Source organism: Aotus nancymaae, unplaced genomic scaffold (genome assembly GCF_030222135.1).
Source record: "Aotus nancymaae isolate 86718 unplaced genomic scaffold, 86718_ANA_hifiasm-v0.15.2.pri h1tg000006l, whole genome shotgun sequence".
Classification (NCBI taxonomy): Eukaryota; Metazoa; Chordata; class Mammalia; order Primates; family Aotidae; genus Aotus; species Aotus nancymaae.
In genome coordinates this window covers 83,028,717-83,051,273 of record NW_026988417.1, presented here as the reverse complement: position 1 = coordinate 83,051,273, position 22,557 = coordinate 83,028,717, and the positions used below count along the sequence as shown (strand labels likewise).

Here is a 22,557-nt window from a genome sequence, read left to right as displayed (position 1 = left end):
TACACATGGAAAGCATTAAATGACAAGTTATTAAACAAAGTATTAAAAATAAATAACAATAGCAAATAAATAAATCCCTAGATAAATAAATTAAACAAGTAAATAAGTAAATAAAATAATCAAAATACAAGTTGTAGCCTGAAGACAATTAGAAGAAACATTGTGGTTTGGCTTTAAAAGTTATTGAGATCATAAATACGAATATTTAATCTTATATGTTAATTACTTTTATTAGAATATCACAGTGTCTTAAAAAGAAAATAATTAATGCGTTTTCAGAAACTATTAGCAGCACTGATGCTGATTTGACAAAAGACAAACACATAACAACCTGGTCAAAGCAATGCCACATCTTCAAGTTAAGGAAAATTGATCATTTTCTAGCGAAAAATTTTCAAAAGTGCTATTTTATAAGATACGTAATCCTTTGGATAAATAATGACCTATTAATATATTTTATGAACATGATTATATCAAAATTAGCTAATATAAAATTATACTAATCCAATTTTGATAAGTTAAGAGTTCATAAAATTATCAATACTAAACTAAATTTTCCAACTTCACAACCCTATTTTATTATTTAATGTGTATCTTTATTATGATCTGCTCTTTGAACCAAGTACAAGCTATTGGACCAAACCTACCAGTAATTAGAATGACGGTAGCTGTTTTTCTAGGCTAATTCAGACATTAATATGCACCATAAAACAGATGATTTTTTTTTTTTTTTTTTTTTTTTTGAGACGGAGTCTCGCTCTTGTTACCCAGGCTGGAGTGCAATGGCGCGATCTCGGCTCACCGCAACCTCCGCCTCCTGGGTTCAGGCAATTCTCCTGCCTCAGCCTCCTGAGTAGCTGGGATTACAGGCACGCGCCACCGTGCCCAGCTAATTTTTTTGTATTAATAGAGACGGGGTTTCACAATGTTGACCAGGATGGTCTCGATCTCTCGACCAAAACAGATGATTTTTAAGACAAAAAAGATGATCTAAAGATCATGCCCTTTACATTTGTTAAATTTAAACATGAGAACAAGCATAATATGGGTAAAGTATTATTTTATATTCCATAAAAATTTAAAGAGACTTTACATATTAAAATATTCCTCTGATCTCCTATTCTTGCACAGTAGATGTAGATTAAAATTCTACATCTTTGCTATATAAATTTGGGCTCACTTCTCAAAAGACTAGAAATACAAGAATATTAAAAATGAGAAGGTTACAGAATCATACATCAAAAGAACAGTATTTATCTCACTTGTTCTCTTTCACTACTTTAGCTGAATATTTTACTTTGAAACATTTTTCCCATTTAAAGTTTATCTTCTTTTTAAGTCTTGGGAAGGTAAGAGTGTTAATTCATAGATAATAACAGCCTCTCTCAAGTGCCAGTTATTAAGCCATTTAATAGTGGTTCAGAGATTACTTCAAGAAATCTATCAGCTGTTTATTTGTCAGTGTCACAGGGGGGAAAAAAGGTATCCTAAAAAATGCCTGTGAGTGCACAGATCAGCATTAAATGAAAATTCTGACATTTTAAAACTTTTTATAATCTGTAGAATTTTTTTTCTTTTTATTGCATGTATTAGGTAGGCAAGGATGCTGAATTTTAGCTCCAGATTTTAAAAACTCCAAATAATGAAGACATAATAAAAGAAAAAGTATAATTTTGATTACAAAACACTTCACAGATAGAAAACATTAATACAGTCAAAACAACAATGAAAACTCTGTAACTTATCTTTAAGACAATGATGGCATAAAGATCATATTCCCTCGCAGTTTCGACATCTATAGCCAGTTCCTATAAACACTGATGTGACTGTAAACAACAAAATCACTACTGACACAATAGATATTGAAATGTTAAATACAGTGAGTCAGCCCGAGACTATGGACAATGTAAATCCAACTATGGACGCAGAGCCTGAAACTGAAAAGCACACTGATACAGCAATGAAATTTTATTTTAAAGGTGTAATATATGACACAAAAAACAGACAGTAGGACAGTTATTGTTTCTTTTACTCTTCCTAATTTTATAATGTGACTCGTTAATTATTTATGTATTATTTTGATTATATGGCATTCCACAATCACTTAGTTGGAGTTACCTTATGCATGAAAAATGATGTATTTTGTTTGTTAAATCGAAAAAGTGCTCTATTTATCTGATTTTTATTTAAAATCTAATAGGGGCCTATGAGATTAGAATATTTCAAAGGTAGAAAGTAACACAAATAGAATTACTATTTCAAATGTCATCTATAAAGCAAAAAGAAATAAATTCTTTGACTTTTATCATAATACTTCATGCCTGGAAGTTTACAGACCATCACACTTTTATAATCAAAATTAAACTGTAGGTAGCCAAAAAATAGACTGCTTATTGAAATGAAAATAATGATGGTCACAAAATTTTGTAGAAATAATACTCAGCACTAATTAATTTAAATGAGCTGATCTCTTTGGTTGGTTTTTAGGATATTACATAATAACAGTTTAAATAGTGGATAATATAAAAAGTAAGCAATGATCAAAATGAATAAGTGGGGCATTTGAATTCACATAGAGGAACCTAAGCATTAGAATAAAATAATTTAAATAATTTTTTTCCATAAGGCATAAAAATACTACATAGTCTGAATACCTGAAATTGGCTGCATGTAATTGTGATGCACAGAAAGCAAAAAGCACTATTTGATTTTTATACTGTATTCTCTAAACACTTTAAATTGTCCAGGTAACCTAGAATCCAGTTGGTATTTATGCCTGAAATGATGACTAGATATGTTCTAACTATATTCCACTACTTTATCACATTTTTTCCTCACTGCTTAAACAAGAGTTTACTCAGCTGTTTACTATGTGCATTGAGTAAATTTGACTACACATTCACAAACATCTCATGTAATTTATATCCAAGGCAGTGGCAGTGAAGCAATTATTTATAATGCATAGTGGGATGAATGTTCCAAGAGGTATATGATGGTCATTCACAGGTACTTAATGATATTTTACTTTAAATAATCTAGCCACCTACATGTCATATTTAATAGGAAACAGCAAAGATGTCATCCACAATTAATCCAATGAATAGTAAACTTTTCCTTCCACAATTAAGTTGCCCTGGCAAGAATATGAACATTACCTAGCTATAATTTGAACAAGCAAGATATGGAAGCAAGTTTAGGAAAACTGTGAATTATAATAAAATGTAATTTTAAGAAACAAATCCAAGTTTTGAGAGAAAAAAGCAATAGATGGAACAACCTGACAAGTAACAAGTGATTTATTTCTTTCTCTTTTAAAAAGGTATCTTACAGCTTGGGTGCCAAAGTGGCCTTACAAGTAATGGGAATACAGACCAGGAAATGTGATGATAACAAAGGAAATGTGGGCAAGGATTGGTGACTCACACCTGTAATCCCAACACTTTGGGAGGCTGAGGTGGGAGGACTGCTTGAGCCCAGGAGTTCAAGACCAACCTGAGTAACATAAGGAGACCCCGCCTCTACAAACAACAACAACAAAACATGACTTGGGTGTGGTGGCACACACCTGTCTCCCCAACTATTTGGGAGGCTGAGGTGGGAGGATTGCTTGAGTCTGGGAGTTCAAGGCTGCAGTAAGCTATGATCACACCACTGCAATCCAGCTTGGGTGACAGAGCAGGACTCTATCTCAGGAAAAAAAAAAAAAAGTAGGGGTAGAGAAGTAAAATAACTAATTCTAGGATGCATATTCAAGATTTAGTTGTTAAAAAAAATTTAAAAGACAGTTAATTTATCCAAAATAAAGAAAAAAGAAAAGTTAATTTATCCAAAATCCATTGATTCAACAAAAAATCATATATTTAGGTAATATAAATTACATATATCTAATATATAAATATTATATACATTTAAGTATTATATATTACATTTATAATGGTATATTAATATCTGGTCTGTGTGTGTGTGTGTGTGTGTACTTGCTAGGAAATAGAAATACAATGGTGGAAAAAAACAAACATGAATTGTCTTCTCATGAAGTTTACAGTCTAAGAAAATAGATGTTATTTAAATAATCTCACAAATGACTATAAATTTGCAGCTACCCTAAAGGCTATGAAAGAAAGGTATATGGTACATGGTGGTGAGAGTTTAAAATAATGTGAAGACACTATGCTTGACTTGCGAGATGAAGCTTGAGAAGAAATTGGCTTAATAAGGCAGGAATGGGAGAGTATTCCAGGCAGAGGGAAGAACATGCAGTTGAAGGTATCAAGAACAAAAACTGATGTTTGCTGAAACCAATGTTTGCAGTAACACAGTTACTTTCTATTAACTGTAAGCCCTTCAAATAAACTAAGAACTACAACTACCATCATACAGGATATTTGCTTAGAAAGCCCAGTGTACAAAAAAGCAAGCCTTTCTCACTTTTAATACATTCAACATTAGCACCAGAAAGTGACACATAGTGGATACCAAATAAAAATTAAGTGATTTCATGTAAATTTGCTGCATTCCTGCTACCGCAATATATGTGTTCTATTATTCTGAAAAATTGAGCAATAACTATAACAGGGATAATCAAAAAACAGAGCTGTAGCAGAAACATTTAAAATCTATGCAATTTATAAAATAAAGTTCTACTCAAAACCATAACAATTTTTATAAACATCCTGCAAGCCTAAAAGGACATAAGGACACGTAAAATTCTCAATAAAGAAATAATACAGAAAATACACAAATTTTCTCTTTAAAAAAAAAATGAAGGTAGCCAAGAGGCTGTAGGGATCAAGAAAAACTGCACAATAAGCACTTTCAAAGCTAAAATTATGGCTTATTCATACTAAAACAAAACAAAAAAAAAAGTGGTAAATAAATAGTATGCTATCCCTCTGTTGTACTGCGCATTTGCCTGTATTAGTATACTTTGCATTCAGCTGTAGTTATTTGGCGAAGATAAATATGATAATGCTGGGAGAAAAAACACACATGAAAGAACTTCCACATTTTGCTAACACAATTCCCCTATTTACCCATCATGTTGGAGCTAATTCCCACTATAGAAAAATGCATTGTAGCAGAACAGACTGTACTTAATTGTCTGGTGCCAACTAGGTATTGCTCACAACCCAGAGTGCTGCAAAAGAAACTCCCCAGGAGGGTTAAAGTCATCATGGAAGGTTTCATGGACTTAGGCCTGTAATGACAGCTGAGATTTGCATAAACAGAAAGGATTAAATGCATATGCTTTGCGTGTGAGGGTGCTCTAAGTTACATGACCTTAACAAAGTAGAAGATCTGTGTTTGGATTATCAAAGTGTGGTGAGCTTACAAAGGGCCTCCAAAGCCAGGCAGACAAATCCATATTCATTGAATAAAAACACAGAAACACAATGTAGTTTTGGAACAGGAAGGCAACAAAAATACCTATTTACAGCCAGTAAAACAAATGTTTATTACTCTATGCTATATAAAGAGCAAGACTATCACTAAAACATGACAGTCCACTTGTCATGCCTCTCTGAGCATATATTGAATCACCTTTGCATAGGTTGAATACAGGTACAAACCCTTTAATATGCTTAAATAAATGTATGCACAGTCAACATTGTCCAAATGAAGCTGACCCGCAGTGGACAAGCATACCTTTCAGGATCCTATTTTACATACAACTTATCCTTAAACTAATAAGTGTAATAACTCGTCATATTAACTTTGAAATAGGGGTTTTTTCAGGGGATTGCTCATGGGAAAAACGATATTTCATTGGCAAAGTTGGAAAAGTACATTTTCATTCCACAAATTTATTTATCAGTCAGTCATCTAATACATTTGTGACTCTTCCACTAGAGTTGTTAATACACTTAAAAGATACTCTCCTCATTCATTTTTTTAAATTATTCAATTGCATAGCATTGTCTCTTGCATATATTGCATACTAAATAAACAAATAAAGAACAAATGAATGATGACCTGTGACTATATATACCAGTAACTAACCAATGCTAAAATATCTCTGACCAAAGAAAAAGTATGTATATACCAACATATTATGTACAAAGGAAAGGGCTTAACATATTATCCTTCATCCCTTGTTTTGGGTAATTTTATGTATCAATTTGGCTAGGCTATAATGCCCAGCTGTTTGATAAATCATTGCTCTAGATGTTAATGTAAAAGTATCTTGTAGATATGATTAATATGTACAATCATTTGGCTTTAAGTAAAGCAGATTACCCTCGACAATGTGGGGTGGGTCTAATCTAATGAGTTGAAGGCAACAAGAAAAAAAAACTGACGTTTGCTGGAAAACAAAGAATTCTGCCTCAAAACTGTAATATAAAAATCCTGCCTGAGTTTCCAGCCTTCCAGACAGTTCTACAGATTTCAGTTATGTAAGCCAATTACTTAGAATAAATCTTTTGATAGGTAGATAAGAAGATAGACAATAAGTAGGCAGATAGATAAATAAATAGGTATCTTGTTGTTTCTGTTTCTCTGAAGAACACTAAACAAACCTCCCCTCTCAAAAAGTAGACCAAAAATACCTAATTAGAAGAAAGTTATACAAGACGATTTTCATAATAAATTAATTACTACATACTTGTGTACATGTGTTCATGCACACATATAACAAAGACTGATACAAGTTTGACTTAAGGTCAAAAAATATTCCAGTCAAAAAATTTTAATTCAATAAAATGTGTGCCCTAACCCTAACCCTAACCCTAACAGCATTACTTTCTTTTGTCAAAGAAGAACATAATCTCAGCAGAACCCATCTTTCTATAACCACACTCTAAATCAAAGGCAATCATCACTTTTGGTCCCTAAGGAGTCCTAAATTTGACTGAGTACTGAGGTTTTCTAGGGCTGTATTTACACAACACAAATGATTGACATGATTGCTAAAATTCCTCCCTTTCTCTTAAGTTTCACTACAAAACACCTAAACTTTGCACACGTACTTACTCTTGAAAGGGTTTTAAGACAACTTTTGTTTTAGATAGATTAAACATAGTTTTTATTAAGAGTATTTCAGCTCTAGTAATAATCAGAAAATAGTATTAGTGGCCTTGACACAATAAATGATGCTCATATTATTTGACATAATTGTAAATAATTAGCAAAGAAATTTTCTGTTAGTAAGTAATCAGTTTATTCAGAATGATTACTGGGAACTTTTGCTTTATTCATTTTTTGTTTTCATACATTTATTATGTATTTATTTATTTTTCAGATAGTCTCACTCTGTCGCCCAGGCTGGAGTGCAAGTGGCATGATCTCAGCTCACTGCAACCTCCTCTACCCAGGTTCAAGAAATTCTCCTGCCTCAGCCTCCTGAGTAGCTGAGATTACAGGTGCTCACCATAACACCTGGTTAATTTTTGAAATTTTTTTAGTAGAGACAGGGTTTCACCATATTGTCCAGGCTGATCTCGAACTCCTGACCTCAGGTGATCTGCCCACCTTGTCCTCCCAAAGTGCTGGGATTACAGGCATGAGCCACTGCATGTACCTCATTTTCATATTTTTACACCTAAGTTATTTTTAATCCATATTAGTTATTTGAGTTATACACCTGTGTTCTCAAGGAAGAAAATTACCAAGAAATACAGCTTTTCTTTTTCTACTTCATAATTAAAATATTACAGTTGGCAATATGTGAAGAAAAAAAAAAAAAAAAAAAAAAAAAACAGGAAACAGGAACATGTGACCTGCAGGAAATATAGTATATATACTTCAAAAATATGCAAGTTAGACCTATAAAGTGAAAATATACTCCACCTAAAGGCCACACAACTATTTTCTATGGTTTATGCACTTGAAATACAGGGAATTTCTGACCAAAATAGAAACCATGGAACCTAAACTGTTCTGAAAATATTTCTATAAGGAAAGATCTGTACAAGCACATAATTTACCAACATCATGCAAAGTGATCAGCAGGTCAATACCACAATAATGGCAGGATATCTATTATGTAAATAAGAGTTTTTCTATGATGACTTAGTCCCTTTTTGCCACATTGGAAACTTAGGGAAATGATGTGGGGCAGCAGGGTGGAGATCTGAAAACAAGCACAGTCACTCTGTGTGGCAAGCTAGGATGTCACTAATGTGGCTACTAGAAGAAATGAAAGTCTACCAACTTCTGTTCTCAACAAGGACATCCATTATATAGGGACAGGAAACATATGTGGTCTCATTAACTGATACATGCATAGGGCCTAGTAACATTTGTTTACTGAACAAAAGAATTCTGGCAGTCTCGCATGACCTCAAATTTGTCAACATTTCAAAATGTGAATCTGGGATGTATAAAGTAGGAGAAAATGCCATATCCCAAAGGCCTTAAAAAGTGAACATGGAGTAAGTGTTCAGGATTTTGGTTTGAGGAAGTGACAAAACAGACTCTCCTTTGACCTCCATTCTCCAAATTAGCCTGTGCCACTGCTTCTTGCTTCCCTAGACCTCACCAACACCTAATGCATGTAGTTTAGGTGCTACGGTTCCTGCAGTCCTTTCATTTACTTTGAGACTTTTAGCCAGTGTCAGCTATTCAGCTCCAAATTAAGAATAAATTTTCAGTCCATGAAATAGCCAGGGAGAGCAGTGTTCAAAGTGAGCCTGGGGTAGGATTCAGAACAATGTTCAGCACTGGAGCTAGTTCACACAATGAGGACAAAATTCATGTCATTCTCAGTTGAGTGCAGTGGTGTGCACCTGTAGTCCCAGCTACTCAGGAGGCATAGGTGAGAAGATCACTTGAGCCCAGGAGTTTGAGGCTGCAATGAGATATGACTGTGCCACTGCACTCTAGTCTACATGACAGAGCAAGACTTGGTCTCCAAAAATAAAAATAAAAATGAGAAATCCACATCACTCTTAAGCAGTAGTGCATTTATTCATCCATTTCTCACTTGCATACACAGTATTGTCACATCTCTGGTTTAGACCAGCTGGTGGAGAAAGTGAATAAATTAAAAAAAACAAACAAACAAAAAACCTGCCCTCATAGAACTCACCATCTACTGAGCATGAAGTACAAACAAGCAGTGAATTATGATATGTTAAATGGTGATTGGATACTAATATACACAGGATATTACTGGAACTCAGAATACGCTTTTTATGTGAAATTGAGAAGGCCTTCCATGAATTTACTTTTGAAAGGAACTTTGAAGGTCCCACTACAATAAGCCAAGTGATGGAATGTTAGTAATTGCAGGTTAGTAATTACAGATGTAGCATCTGCAGCAGCAGACTCTATCATTAACATAAACAAAAACAACATATTTTGCATTTTTGCAAGAGAAGTCAGCAGGATCTAGTACCCTGGATAGCTCCTCTGTGTCAAAGGTGACTGTGCAGACTGGCGTCAAGCAGATTGGAATTGAGATTAGAGAATCTCCAGAACTCAAATTTACTAATCTGTTTTATATTCAAATTATAATTCCTTGGCTTTTAAAATACCTCATCCATTTATTTTCTGCATCAGGCCTTTGAGGCTGGGTGCTTTCTATATCACCATCCAATGAACTTGACTCTCTTCAGAAATATCCTGGGAGACAATACTTTCCTTCTCCTCACTGGATAGTTAGCACTCTGAGGTCTTTATCCCCTTTGCGTTTCAAGCCAGGCTAGAATTCATACTATACTGTCCCTATAATTAACATAAAACTTTCCACTTCAGGACCCTTCCTCCTATCAGAAACTGAACTGTTGTTGATCATAAACCTAGCTCCTCAATTCCCCTATATTTACACTTTGAGGTATCCTGTAAGAAATACTCCTCAAAGTCAAATTTTAGTCATAATGTTTCTAAAAGTTTATACACCTGTGTACAAATTTGTAATGTTTCACATAATGGACCAGTTTAGTAATCTGTATTTTAATTTTTAAGATTTGTATTATGGGAGTAAAATTTAACTGTTATGGAACTCATTTATTAATGAATGTTTTTAATATTCCTTGGTCTATTATATATGAATACAATATTAATAGCTGAAAAAAATCAATAATTATTCTTCAGCTATCTGTGCACTAGGTAACATTCCTTTGAAAATTTAGGATCTTACTGTACAAACTCAGTAGGGTTTTGTTATTTCTAAAATATACTGAAACTTTACCTGAAATAAGTTATTCTTAATCTATATTTATAACAATGAATTTGGGTCTGGTTTAGTGCTAGTATTTCCCTCCTTTTCCTAGCTTCTCATCTGATGTTTCTGGGATATATGCATGGTTTTCTCCCTTCAAGTTTTTCCTAAATGCCTTGAAGAATATTGTCTAATATAAAGAAGCACTTACAATACATTTTATATATTCAGATTTAATGTGCTGGTCCCTTCTATATCTATAAAATAAAGAAAAAAACTAAACAGACAAACATAAAAACACTTCTCTTAAGGAATAATTGCATAGAAAGTTAACTATTTATTTTTTGCCATGCCCCTAATTCATGTTTACTTTGCTTTTATTTGTAAACATAAGGTAGGTTTGTGATACATTATTTGCTGCTATTGCAAAACACACACACACAATAAAAATTCATCAACAGAATTAAAATATTTAACTATTTCCAAGAAAGAGCTAATTTCAGTGAATAGGTACATAAATACAACTTACTCTGAATTTGTTTAATAAGAATGGCATATCACTGATACCCCATGAAGGCTGAATTAGAGTAGTACACTTGGCTGAGCAGACACTTCTATTTTTTTCCTTTTTTTTTTTCCTTTTTCTCTTTTAGAGACAGGGTCTTGCTGTTGCCCAAGCTAGAGTACATGGTGTGATCATAGCTCACTGCAGCCTCAAACTCTGGGCCCACGTCATCCTCCCACCTCAGCCTCCCAAGTATCTGGGACCTACAGGAGTGCTCCACCACATCTAGCTAATAAACACTCCTTGAGCACAGGAACAGTACTAAATTTCGCTAATGAACTGGAGAAATTAGAGAAGAAACCTCACTGTGTGGAATAAATTCCATCAATTGTTCTACATTCTAAATACACTGCATACAAATAAGATTATAAAGGAGAATGCAGAAGAGACATTTCATCATGAACTTAACAAGCAACTAGAAAAAGAGAAACAGGCAAACCCTATATAATTCATATACACATTGTGCACATATTTGTATACACATATCATATTTGGACACCAAATAAGACAGAATAACATTTCATTTATTGTGGATTAAACTGTTCAGTAAACATCATAAATTATTGGTAACTTATACTTTAAGATTATACCAATAAGAGGTGCATTATTTTTGAAACTGATAGACTTCAACTATGTAATAAACATTTTGTTGTCAATGATGATGCATGACTATCTCTCTAGCGGGGCACAGCCAGGTAAGGAAAGGTTACATGCAGCAAAATGAAATAGTCTGGTGATGGTCCTAACCTGGTGCTATACTTGCACTGTACTTTAGAAAGCACTCCAGAGGCACAACTGTAAATACTTATAAAAAGTCTACCCAGTCTAAGTATGCAGGAGCAAGGCAATATGCCATAAGTAGCTGGCATTATGGAAGTCCAAGAGTGAGTATTGAAATGAAGCATACTTCTAAGAGCTAGCAATGTTTAGAGATACAGGGAAGTGTATTTTTGGGAGTCTGCTGGCAGATAAAATGACTCAAGAAATGAGGTCATTTCAGAAGCAGGATCCCAGTCTTTTCAAAAGAAAGACCTTGCTCAAATGCTAGGAGGAACAGTGAGATTGGGTAATTTATCAAGATACAGGGGAAATTATTAAGTGAGAAATCAGTTTCAGTAAGTTAAGTAAGTAAGCCTAATTACTAGAAATATGTGGTAACGTTAGAGTTGAGTATTAAGGGCTGCTTAATGTTAAGTCCCAAAATGTTGGGACTTAAATCAGTTACTTTTTCATTATATAGAAGGAATGCTCCTGAATCAGGAGCTAAGCTCAAGTTAGAGTTAATTCTTCCAATAACAGAAACAGATTTTGACAAAAGTTACAAAATAGGCCAGAAGTGAAATACTTAGTTAAAAAAACATTTTTTTCATCCTTGATATTATTCATCTAGTTTTATTCATGATTTTGACTAAAGACATTATAAAATATATAACTTTGTATAGTCTAGTAGAGAGCTTCAAAATAACCAAATTTAACTTTCTGTCCATTTACTTCTATGAAATCAATTTTTAAATATATCATTTGCTATGAACATGTGAACACTGATTAAACCCACAGTTAAATAGATGAACTAAAGAATAAGAGTTAAAAGAAACTAAATTAAATCTGATAGTAGCAGTAAACAATCTTTCCTTTTCATGGGAGGAAAGCTAGATTCATAACTTGCGCCTAAGCTCAACTTTTCTTAAGCAAAATGCTCAAAGCTCTGCATGAACCTTTCCAGAAGATAAGCTGCATAACTCAAAATATGAAAAAGAATATCTAATGTGTGAACTTTCTCTGCATGAAGTCACACATTCACAAAATTATACCTGGTTACATCTTACATTTTCATTAAAGAGTTGAGTGACTCTGACTAAATAGAGTAAGCGAATTGTGGTTGAATGGCACAGAGAGTGCACCATATCCCTATTAAAAACAGCAATAAGAAGATGGGAGTTCCAGCCTTGCAGGTCCTCCATCTCCAAGTCCTCCTTGGGTCACTAGAACAGTGGCCCAAGAAACAATGGCAGCATCATTGAAGATGGTAGCAAAAGGACAGGTAATACACAGATATTGCTGTTGGGCCCTTGGCTAAATTAGGAATAAAGAAAAGATATATTCCTTCAGACTTTCTCTGTTTATGGGTTTCATAATTTTTACATTATTCTAATTTTAAAAATAAAGTTTGGTCTATATAGTTTAGCAGACCATAGAACAGAGACTTGGTTTCCTCATCTCCAGTATAGGCATCAAACTAACTTTACAACATTAGAATGACATGGCATAACATTATAAAATATATATCATGTAAGAAGTGTCCAGCACATTATAGTCATTGTTATTGTTAATAAAATAATATTTCATCATTTGCAAAATAAAAAGGAAATAAATACCTATGTTTGCAAAAATTCTAAGACTCCCCTTATCTTTAATGTTTCTTAAGATTTCTTTCTTTGGAAAAAAGAAAACATCCTTAGAATGAGGGCACAGAAGCTCAGTTCTTTATTCTTTTTTTTTTTTTTTTTTTTTGAGATGTAGTCTTGTTGTGTCCCAGGCTGTAGTACAGTAGCACAATCTCGGCTCACTGCAACCTCCGCCTCCCAGGTTCAAGCAATTCTCCTGCCTCAGCCTCCTGAGTGGCTGGGATTACAGGCATGAGCTACCACACCTGGCTATTATATATTCTTTTAAGCACTATTTATTGGGCATCTATTATGTGCTGGATGCTGCTAACACTGATGAAGCAATACTTAACCAATCACACAAAACGTAAAATTTAAACTGCAAAAAGTACCACAAGGAAGAGGAACATAATGCAAAACTATATATATAACATCAGGGAAACTGATGTAGAAAGCAAGGCCAGGAAAGGTATCCTTAGGGAAGTGATGATTGAAGTAGAGAAGCAAGAGTTTGGGGGAGAGGGAGAGGAAGAGTGGTATAAAAGAGGTACAGGATGTGAACACATTATCTTTAACCTTGAGAGATATAGAGGTATGTTCTAAAATTTATTTCAGCAGTGAAACTTAGAACATTTCACATGTGTGACATTATTATTGCACAGCTAAAATAGCTATAATTTTATCCAGAGAAAGGTGCTTACTATATGCCAAAACCAAAAATATCACGAGAGTCAACAAAACTAAAGAGAAATGGGCCAAGTTTGTATTGTGCACACCCTTTGCGTTATAACTAACTACCAGTAAGATCCAGCCTGGGGTTATTACTATCCAGTTAAATTATCATGTATTCCCTCCCCAGTCAATAGCAAATTTGTGCACAAGCAATGGCAACTCATTAAAATTTTGGTCAGAAAACATAGTTAAGAAAAAAATATTTTGATGGACAGTGCAATATCTTCCAAGACTGAATATTTGAACCTTAGTTTACTACCAGCTGAGAAAAGTACTTATTTATAAAACAGACAAAAGACACAGCCTTCAAATTTCACTCTGAAATACTCTAGGTCAGTGGCTCTCAAACTCTAGAGTGCGTAAGAATCAATCAGTCTGTGGTGGGGCTCCAGATATGGCATTTTAACAAGTTTTTATAGTTGCTGCTGCTGCTTAGGGGACCACATTTTGAAAACCACTACTCTAGGTTAAGAATCGTCATTAGATAATAAAGTGTTTATTTATAAAAGTCCTTTGGACTGTATTTAGCATCAAAGCACAATTTAAAAATTCAAAAATTTTGATCAAGTTTAATATTTTAGAAGAGTTAATGCAGTGTAAATGATGCAAAACCAAAAGCCCTATTTTAAGCTAACCTAGGTATGGGCCAGGAATTTGGCAAATAACTTCAGTAATGATCTAAGCAAAAATATTTTAACAATTTTTAATATACCGAAAACCTCAGTAAACATTTCCAACAAACAGTTTGTAAAAAATTTAGCCTGCATTGGAATGACTTAAAATGCAATATGGTTGTTTACAAGCAGACTGATAACAATATCTTGGCAATGTATTGCAGTTTAGAACAGTCAGCTTTACATTTTAATATTCAGTTTAAGCTTCATAGTAAAACATGTTCCTTTTGTTATGGTGTTTTCTCCTCAATCTCCCCATCTTTTTTCACTGCTTCTTCCACCCCAGACTTCATGTTTTATTGTTAACTGACACTCTTGCACAGGGAAGATAATATTGCTGATAGAAGCGTATGTACTCACTATAAAGCAAACAGATTTTGTCACTATCCAATAGGGAAATCATGCAGAAGCTGTCAGTCATACAGTAGATGAGATTACACTATCAAAATGATACACCTGTGACATATAGTCCAAAACCAAACTCAAAAGGTACCAATTAATAGATAGGCTGGTTTGTACCCTAACTACATGGGGAATCATTCCATTCTTGCATGAATATAAAACTGGTGATTTAATAGCCTTTCACTTTTGTAATAACACTTATCTATTCACTGTCAACAAAATATATATATGAAAATATTTTAATTCAACTAATCTGAAAGTAATTCCTTTTGGTTATTTATTGAAAGTCACGTCTAATATTTGGACAATTTCTTTACTGTCACCACAACATACTTCTGGGGTGTCATATTGAATAGACAGGCTTCAAGTCAAATCAGATGTTTCCCCTTTATTCTTGAAATAAAGAAATGCATTTTAAACAGTTTGTCTAAAATAAACATATATGCACAAAGACACAGTTTGTCTAAAATGAACATATATACACAAAGAAAAAACAACTAAGTTTAGAATAGAGAATTGTTATTATTGTTAATACAATTTATTTATCAGAAGATAGTTAAAACAGCCATAAAATTGTTGCTAAAATTCTAAAACATTCACCACAAGCTCTGTATCATAGCTCTATATTCATGGCAAATAATGTAGGGATAGATTAACTATTATGTGGATGCCTACAATAACTTTAAATAAAATCTAATCTAATGGGTTCAATAAATCTAACAACTTTAAAATAAAACATTATAGAAAATATATTATTTGACTACACATTTTATATGAAGAATAAAATGTTAAGTATTCAATGAATGCTCACTATTAATACTTTTATTATTTTACACATCATCACACTTCTTTAGAGCAAACCTAAAAAGATTTGCTTAAGGAAACACCAAAAACGCCTCACTACAAAGAGGTTGCATGTGCACCACTTTTACTCAACACAGTAGTGAGATGTGGATATATTTACATTTTTAAAGCACATATTCTCTAAGAGAACTCTATTGTACTATTGCAGTAATACAAGTACATATTGTCTGTTAAAAGGCAATATAGGCCAAGCGCAGTAGCTCACAAATCCCAGCACTTGGGACGCCAAGGCAGGTGGATCACCTGAGGTAAGGAGTTTGAGACCAGTCTGGCCAACATGGTGAAAACCTGCTTCTACTAAAAATACAAAAATTAGCTGGGTGAGGTGGCATGCACCTGTAGTCTCAGCTACTCGGGAAGCTCAGGCAGGAGAATCACTTGAACCCAGGAAGCAGAGGTTGCAGTAAGCTGAGACTGTGCCACTGTACTCCAGCCCGGGTGACAGAGCAAAAATCCATCTTAAAAAAAAAAAAAAAAGAATGTGTAGAAGGATGTACATCCAAAACAGACCCAACTCTGCAAAGTATCCAGCAATATCTTATGTCAAAACAAACTTATCTTCCCTTATGTATTCTTTACTATTATTCCAGGACACTTGCATCTTATCCCTTATATTTTTCTTATCCACAATGTACTAATTGTACTTATCCTTTAAGATCAAGACCAAGCAAGTCTGACCTACCCCCGAAGCATTCTCAAACAAAATCCAGTATGAAATGTTATTGTCATGCTCTGAACTCCTGTAGTACTCATTAGACATGTAATCTTTTATTGTTATGGGTTGTTAACTCTATGCTCAAGCATGAGCATCATATTCCTCCCACATGTCAAGTAAGTTCCTGAAGGACAGGGAACAAGGAATCTCCCGTTCCTTTCCAATGCCTAGACCGAAGTACCTTGCACACAGTAGGCCCTTTATTATGAGCATTATGATGAGTAATAAAATGCAATAAAGGGCTGAATAGCTATTATGGTAAAAATATAATAAATTTTTCATTTTCTACTTTTAGTTTTATCTAAATTAACCTTCGATGGTATAAATAATGTATCTTTAAAATAATAAACAATTGCTGATTCTCTTGACTGTCAAAAAACAAAATACTCATAAATCGGACTTTTAATGATTGCAGTAATACAGTTCATCAATTACATTTTTAAGTTCCCTATTATATTTATGTTCCCATAGTTTGGGATAGTTGAGGTAATAACCCTCAGAGTGTGGTTCCCCATCTGAGTTCTAACCTAATATTTAAAGCTGCGCACATGCTTCAGTGTTGAAAATGTATTTCAAATCAATATAAATCTAACAAAATATAAATATCAAATCCTTAACTCTGCTTTGTTTTTCAAATGAACCAGTTCTTAAGGAAAGCTATGTTCCCGCTGAAGAAACAATACAAACAACAGTTGGTTTGTTTGATCGAAATGATTAATTAATTTAAATGAATTCAAATCACTCTAACAATAGGTTGACCAATTTACTTCTCTTTCTTTGGTGAAACTATTGAAAGTGTGGTTACAACATAGAATTTCAATGTTTGAAAAACGTTGTGCTGGCACGCTCTTACAGTTATCTCAGTTTGAAATATTAAGGACACTGTCCTACTATCAAACCCAGTCACGGTCCTATAAAAGTACAGTTGTTACTTTTAAGAGAAAACATTCATTTTATAAGCACGGTGACAGGCACTGTCCCAAGTCACCTCTAAGTTTCAAGTTATGTATCTGGAACATGTACCTGTTATAAAGCAAACAGAAAGAGAAACCAAAACAAATTATGTTATAGCCTAGACTCAAAGTATTTTAGGTCTTCTCTTAACAACCAGTTTTGAAGGAACCAGTGATAACTGACCCCCACCTAGGTGTCCACGCCTTCGTTCTCCCTGAGGTTTTTAATAAAAACAGCTTTACGTTAAACGTGTACACATTATTTTTAATAGCCTTTGGGGGGCAGGGAATGGAGGATGTGTGTTACATTTCAATAGGAAGGTATTCAACTGTAAAGATTTCAGAAATGAAAACTGTTGAAACCAAGTAGGTATTTTCTGACTTGTAAGTCCTACTGACTGCCTGAAAAGGTAAGAGGAGTGGAGTAGAGGACATAAAAACATTAAAGAGGAAAGAATCTGTAACTTCTAAGAAATATTTTTTTTTCTACCTGTAAAAATATAAGTGGGTTTTTTTACTTCATTTCATATTCCAGGTCCCACGAGAGGAGGGGGAAGCATAATTGCTTCTAATTCTGAGATAGAGAGAGGAGAAAGAGAGAAAGAGAGCAGCTCAGGATACACTAAAGGAAACCCCAAGAAATTTCACAACTCTTTGCCATAAATAGCCTTTCTTCTCACTCTGGATACCTCCTCCTTTACATCAGCAAGGCTCAGACTCCACGCGCGGAGAAGCACCATTCACAAATCCCTCCGTCACCCTTACCCCTTGCTGGCACCGTGTGTACGAATCCCTGGGACACAAGCCAAAAGTCGAAGGGGCCAGCCAGAGAGCCACATGCGGTTTCAGCTCAGGGCTGACTTTCTACTCAGGTGAACCAACCCACTGGTTAGTCCGGAGCGTGAACACACACACACACACACACACACACACACACACACACACACACCGGGGCTCTTGACACGCCACCACAAAGCAATTGGTTCACTCTAAGTCGCTGCTGTTACTGCTGCCTCTGGGCAGGGTCTTGCTTCCAATCCAGGAAACCAGCGCCAGAGGACTAGCAGGCGGAGGCAAGAGGCGGACCCGGCCCGGCACTGCGGTTCCTCCGGGAGACCCGGGATCCCCGCCCCCTCCTTCCCTTCCCCCCTTTTCGCCGCCGTCCCCGCCTCAGCACCCGCAGCCCGGGCGCCCGCACTAGCCGGCCGCCCCTACCTGCGGGACGTGAGTGGCGAGGGAGGGGAGCGACCAGAAGCCTGCGCCAACTCTTGCCTCCTTGGCCACCGCTCCGCATCGCCCTGGAGCGGCCGCCGCGGCCGCAGGCAGCAAACCACGCAGAAGCGCGGAGGAAATGGCCACGCAGCGCACCGGGAGTCGCGGGCCGGTAGCGAGTGAGCCCGCCCGCCTCCTTCCCACCCAGCCCGCAAGGCCAGGTCTCTGCGCCGAGCACGCCGGGCCCTCGGCTGGTGCTCCGGGCCTGGGCGCGCGCTGCTCCCGGGCGGCCCCGGCACGGCGCAGTCACCTGCCGGGCGGTCATCCCCCGCGTCCGCCTGCGGCCAGCCCCGCACCGCGGCGACGCGACGCGCGACCCGCTGGGCGCTGAGGCACCAGGGGCGTTACTACCTTGAGGGCTCCGTGCCGCTTGTTAAGGCTCCTCCCGGGCACTCAGAGATTTATGTCTTCGGGGCACCGGGGTGTCCTTCCTGGTCCCCCTCCTTTGCCCTCCCTCCCTTTCTCGGCCGTTGGGCTCCTTCTCTCCACTCTCAGTTGCACAGAGTCGAGCTGCGTTATTTAATAATCCTCCTGCCTGCGCCAGCAGAGCTGCTCTGCCCGAGCCACCGCTTCCCAGTCAGTCATGTTGAGAGAGAGAGAGGCGGATTGGCAGTAGGTCGGCGACTATTTGTGGTGAGGGAGAAGAGAGCAGAGCAAGAGGAGGGCAGGGGAGGGACGTGGGGAGGCGCTTCCAAGTGTGTGAGTGCGCGGAGTGTGACTGTGTGGGGAGTACAGGAACCACCTCCCCGGCAGGCCGCGCTCCGGCGCTGTGAGGAGGGCGGGCCCCAGCGCGGCCTTTATAGAACGCGGAGTGGGGTGGGCTGGGCGGGCGGCGCCCAGCCCACTGCGTCCGCCGGCTTCTACGCACGCATCCTCTCGCACCGAAGAGCGCACACCCATCGCTGGCCCGCTGCTGAGTTTTCATTTTAGGGAACGCAGTATCCCACCGCGCTGACCTGGCCTTTTCCCCTGGCCTATCCCGGTGCTTACGTGGAGTCCAAGTGCATTGGCAGGTCAAGACTAGAGAATAGCGGGGGAGTCTGAAGAGAAGCGAGGTTACTGCGGGGATACTGGAAATAAATGCACTGTATTTCTCCTCTCCAAGGTTCCAATGTTACCTCCTTCTTTCTTTTCCTCCCCTAAGGGAAGGAATTACCAGATTTTTTCTCCGCTTTTCCTTCCCACCCACCCAATTCACATCCTGACAAGTGTCTTCCTTCCTCAGTAAGAAGAAAAGAAACCTGGTTCTTTCCTTTAAGCAGGTCACACCTCCCAGGAACCATTAGCAGCAATCAATTCTGTAAGATAATGGAAGCACTGCGACTGTGTCAAGAGAGTGGAACTTGTGTTCCTACACAGAAGGTCCTACACAATACAGGCGTTACAAGCAAAACCAGCTATCAATTTGACATCATTTGACTGATGGTCCCCTGGAGAAAATTTGCCAGTTTAGGGATCGAAAAGACTTCTGGTGCATGCTTCTGTTGCCTACATAATTTATTTTCCCTTGATCCTCTCTCCGCTTGCACTGCCTCATTTCCTTTCAGGTTAACACTGAGTTCTGAATTCTTTCCCATTCATCCCCTTCTTTATCTCCACTCCTGTATATTTATGCCTTTAGAAGGCAATACAGCAAATGTAGTGTATTTAATTCCGTGTGTGTGTGCGTATCTTTTTTTAACCCATTCTGGTAGAATGTAGGACCATTTCTATATAGAAAATAGATCCAATATTAAATTTATACACCTGACATCACCTCCCTTACGTTCTGCCCAGATTACAAAGTGTGATCAGGTGCACTGAGGTATTGAGAAACAACTTAAGGAAATCAAGTGATCTACACATTTTTCGTGTGTGTGTGTGTGTGTGTGTGTGTGTGTGTGTCTGCGCGCGCGCTCCATATAATCTAGCTGGCTATAATCTAACTTCTGAAATGTGGTTATATTGGGGGTAAAAGCAAAATGTACTTTTTTAATGAATCTGAGTGGTCAATGTATATTATAGCATGGGGACAACTCTGCTTTTGGGAGACAACTGTAGGAAACGTTTTTCATAAATGTGAAAAAAGGAAGGTAAGATTTAGGAGGCTACGGAGGAGGCAACAAGGTTGACGATTTAGCTGTCCTATCTTCTTTCATGGCTTATAACCATTATACATCTTCAGGGTTTTGTCATATGCACCTTATATATTCTCCGTGTATTTTACTCTTTCACATTGATGTTCCTCTCTCCTAATTCTTCAATTTCTCATACAGAGTTTAGCCACCATTAAAAAGGATTTAAGCATGTGATCAAGAGCGAACAAAGAAGAGATATTAGGGAGTGTGATAAAAACAAAGTGATATTATAAAGAAAGGACAGCAAAGTTAGGACAGGTGTGTGAATATAGCAATAACATAAAAATATAAGCCATTAAAGCTTCTTTAATTAAGCATTGAAAAAATGAATGGACTAAGAAAGCATATTGGGATTGATAGTGTGCCCTATGAGACAGCTATTATTACTTCCTCAATTTTACAGACCAGGAAAGTTCAGTTTTGAAAGGGTGGGTGGATAACCTAAGATCATACAATGAATAAGTAATGCAGCTGGAACTCAACCTGTCTTATTCTACTGTCCATATCGCCTCCCGCTCAGAATGCCTGGCTTAGCTAAAAATTTTAGGAGTTTCCTTAGAGCTTTTGCTTATGAAATAAGCTGACCTACCTACAATCCTTTGGCATTTTTCTTCTACCTCCCTCTTTCCTATTACGATGCAAGGGTGGTTTATGAAATGTCCATTTTTAGAGCTGGTCAAGGATTTAAAAAGTCTTAACATACTTGAACTCATACATGGAAAAAGAAAACTTTCCTACACAGTCCTTTCTGAAAGAAACCTGCTGTCATTGTAAAAGGAAATTTTGTAGAGGAGATAATACTGAACATTTGCATCTAGTGAATAAATAGGTGCTTTGAGAGCTGTAAACAGACATTTTAAAAGATTCTGTCCTCCTAAAAGGATAATACTCAATCATATTCAGAAAGTTTGTGGTATTTTCAGTGTCCTGGGTCATTTACTTGGCATTAATAACAATGATTTGATTATGACTCTGTATTGCATACTTCAAGGGCATTTTTGGTAACCACAGCTGATTGTAATTTTTACACTCTCAGTTGCATTCTTAATTAGTGAGAACCATGAAAATCTGTCAATTGCCTTTATTCATTAAGGTATTACATGAAGCCAACATTTCTTGATGAATTTTCCAACAATTTTTCTTTCCAAATAAAGGCTAGAATTCATATGCACTAGACCAGAAAGACATATGAAACATATAACTTAAAACATACTTCTAAAAAGTTGATTCATTTTAATGATTTTTTATTTTTCTTGAAAAAAAATCTGCACTAGAAACCCCATTTATAAATTATAATGAACTGCATTTTAGAAGTTAAGTAAATAAATTATTCTCTTTTAAGATTGTTTAATGTTTCAAGTAGAATTCCCCACTTTGCAACACTTTCAATGATACAATTTTTGTTGTGATAGGAAAACAGAAAGTTAATGACTCTTTCCAATTTGTTCATTTTCATCTCATGTATGCTTGCTGCTGTTTGGTTCCCAAGTGCATATAACTGGCAAGTTCAATGAAGATTTGGCATTGCACCATTTGATGAAAGCAGAAAAAATTAGGTTGCCAATTACATATGTGCCCCTTATGTGCACTGAATTCCCACTGAAGTGATGAGCCAAATTAGAAATTCCTCAGTAGTCGTACCTAAAAAGTAAAATTAGAGCCCAGGGAAGGAAAGGGAGATTTTTTTTTCCCCAACCCCATTACTAGTCTAAGACAATTTAGAAAGTGAATTAACTTTAATACATTTGTGAAACAATGTTGGTAGATGAAGTGTCAT

General features: G+C 36.5%; 1 protein-coding gene across 4 annotated transcripts in view; it reads right to left on the bottom strand.

The window, feature by feature from the left end:
• The window catches only part of CCSER1 (coiled-coil serine rich protein 1), a 1,355,695-nt gene extending 1,336,261 nt beyond the window's left edge, over nucleotides 1-19,434 (bottom strand). For 2 of the 4 annotated variants that reach the window (XM_064369230.1, XM_064369237.1), the window contains exon 1: nucleotides 19,015-19,368. The gene's annotated coding sequence lies outside the window, so the exon portion shown is untranslated. Of the gene's footprint in view, nucleotides 1-19,014 lie in introns of all 4 variants that reach the window. The other 2 variants (XM_012437740.2, XM_012437738.2) reach the window with 2 other exon arrangements.
• Between the last annotated feature and the right edge of the window lie 3,123 nt (nucleotides 19,435-22,557).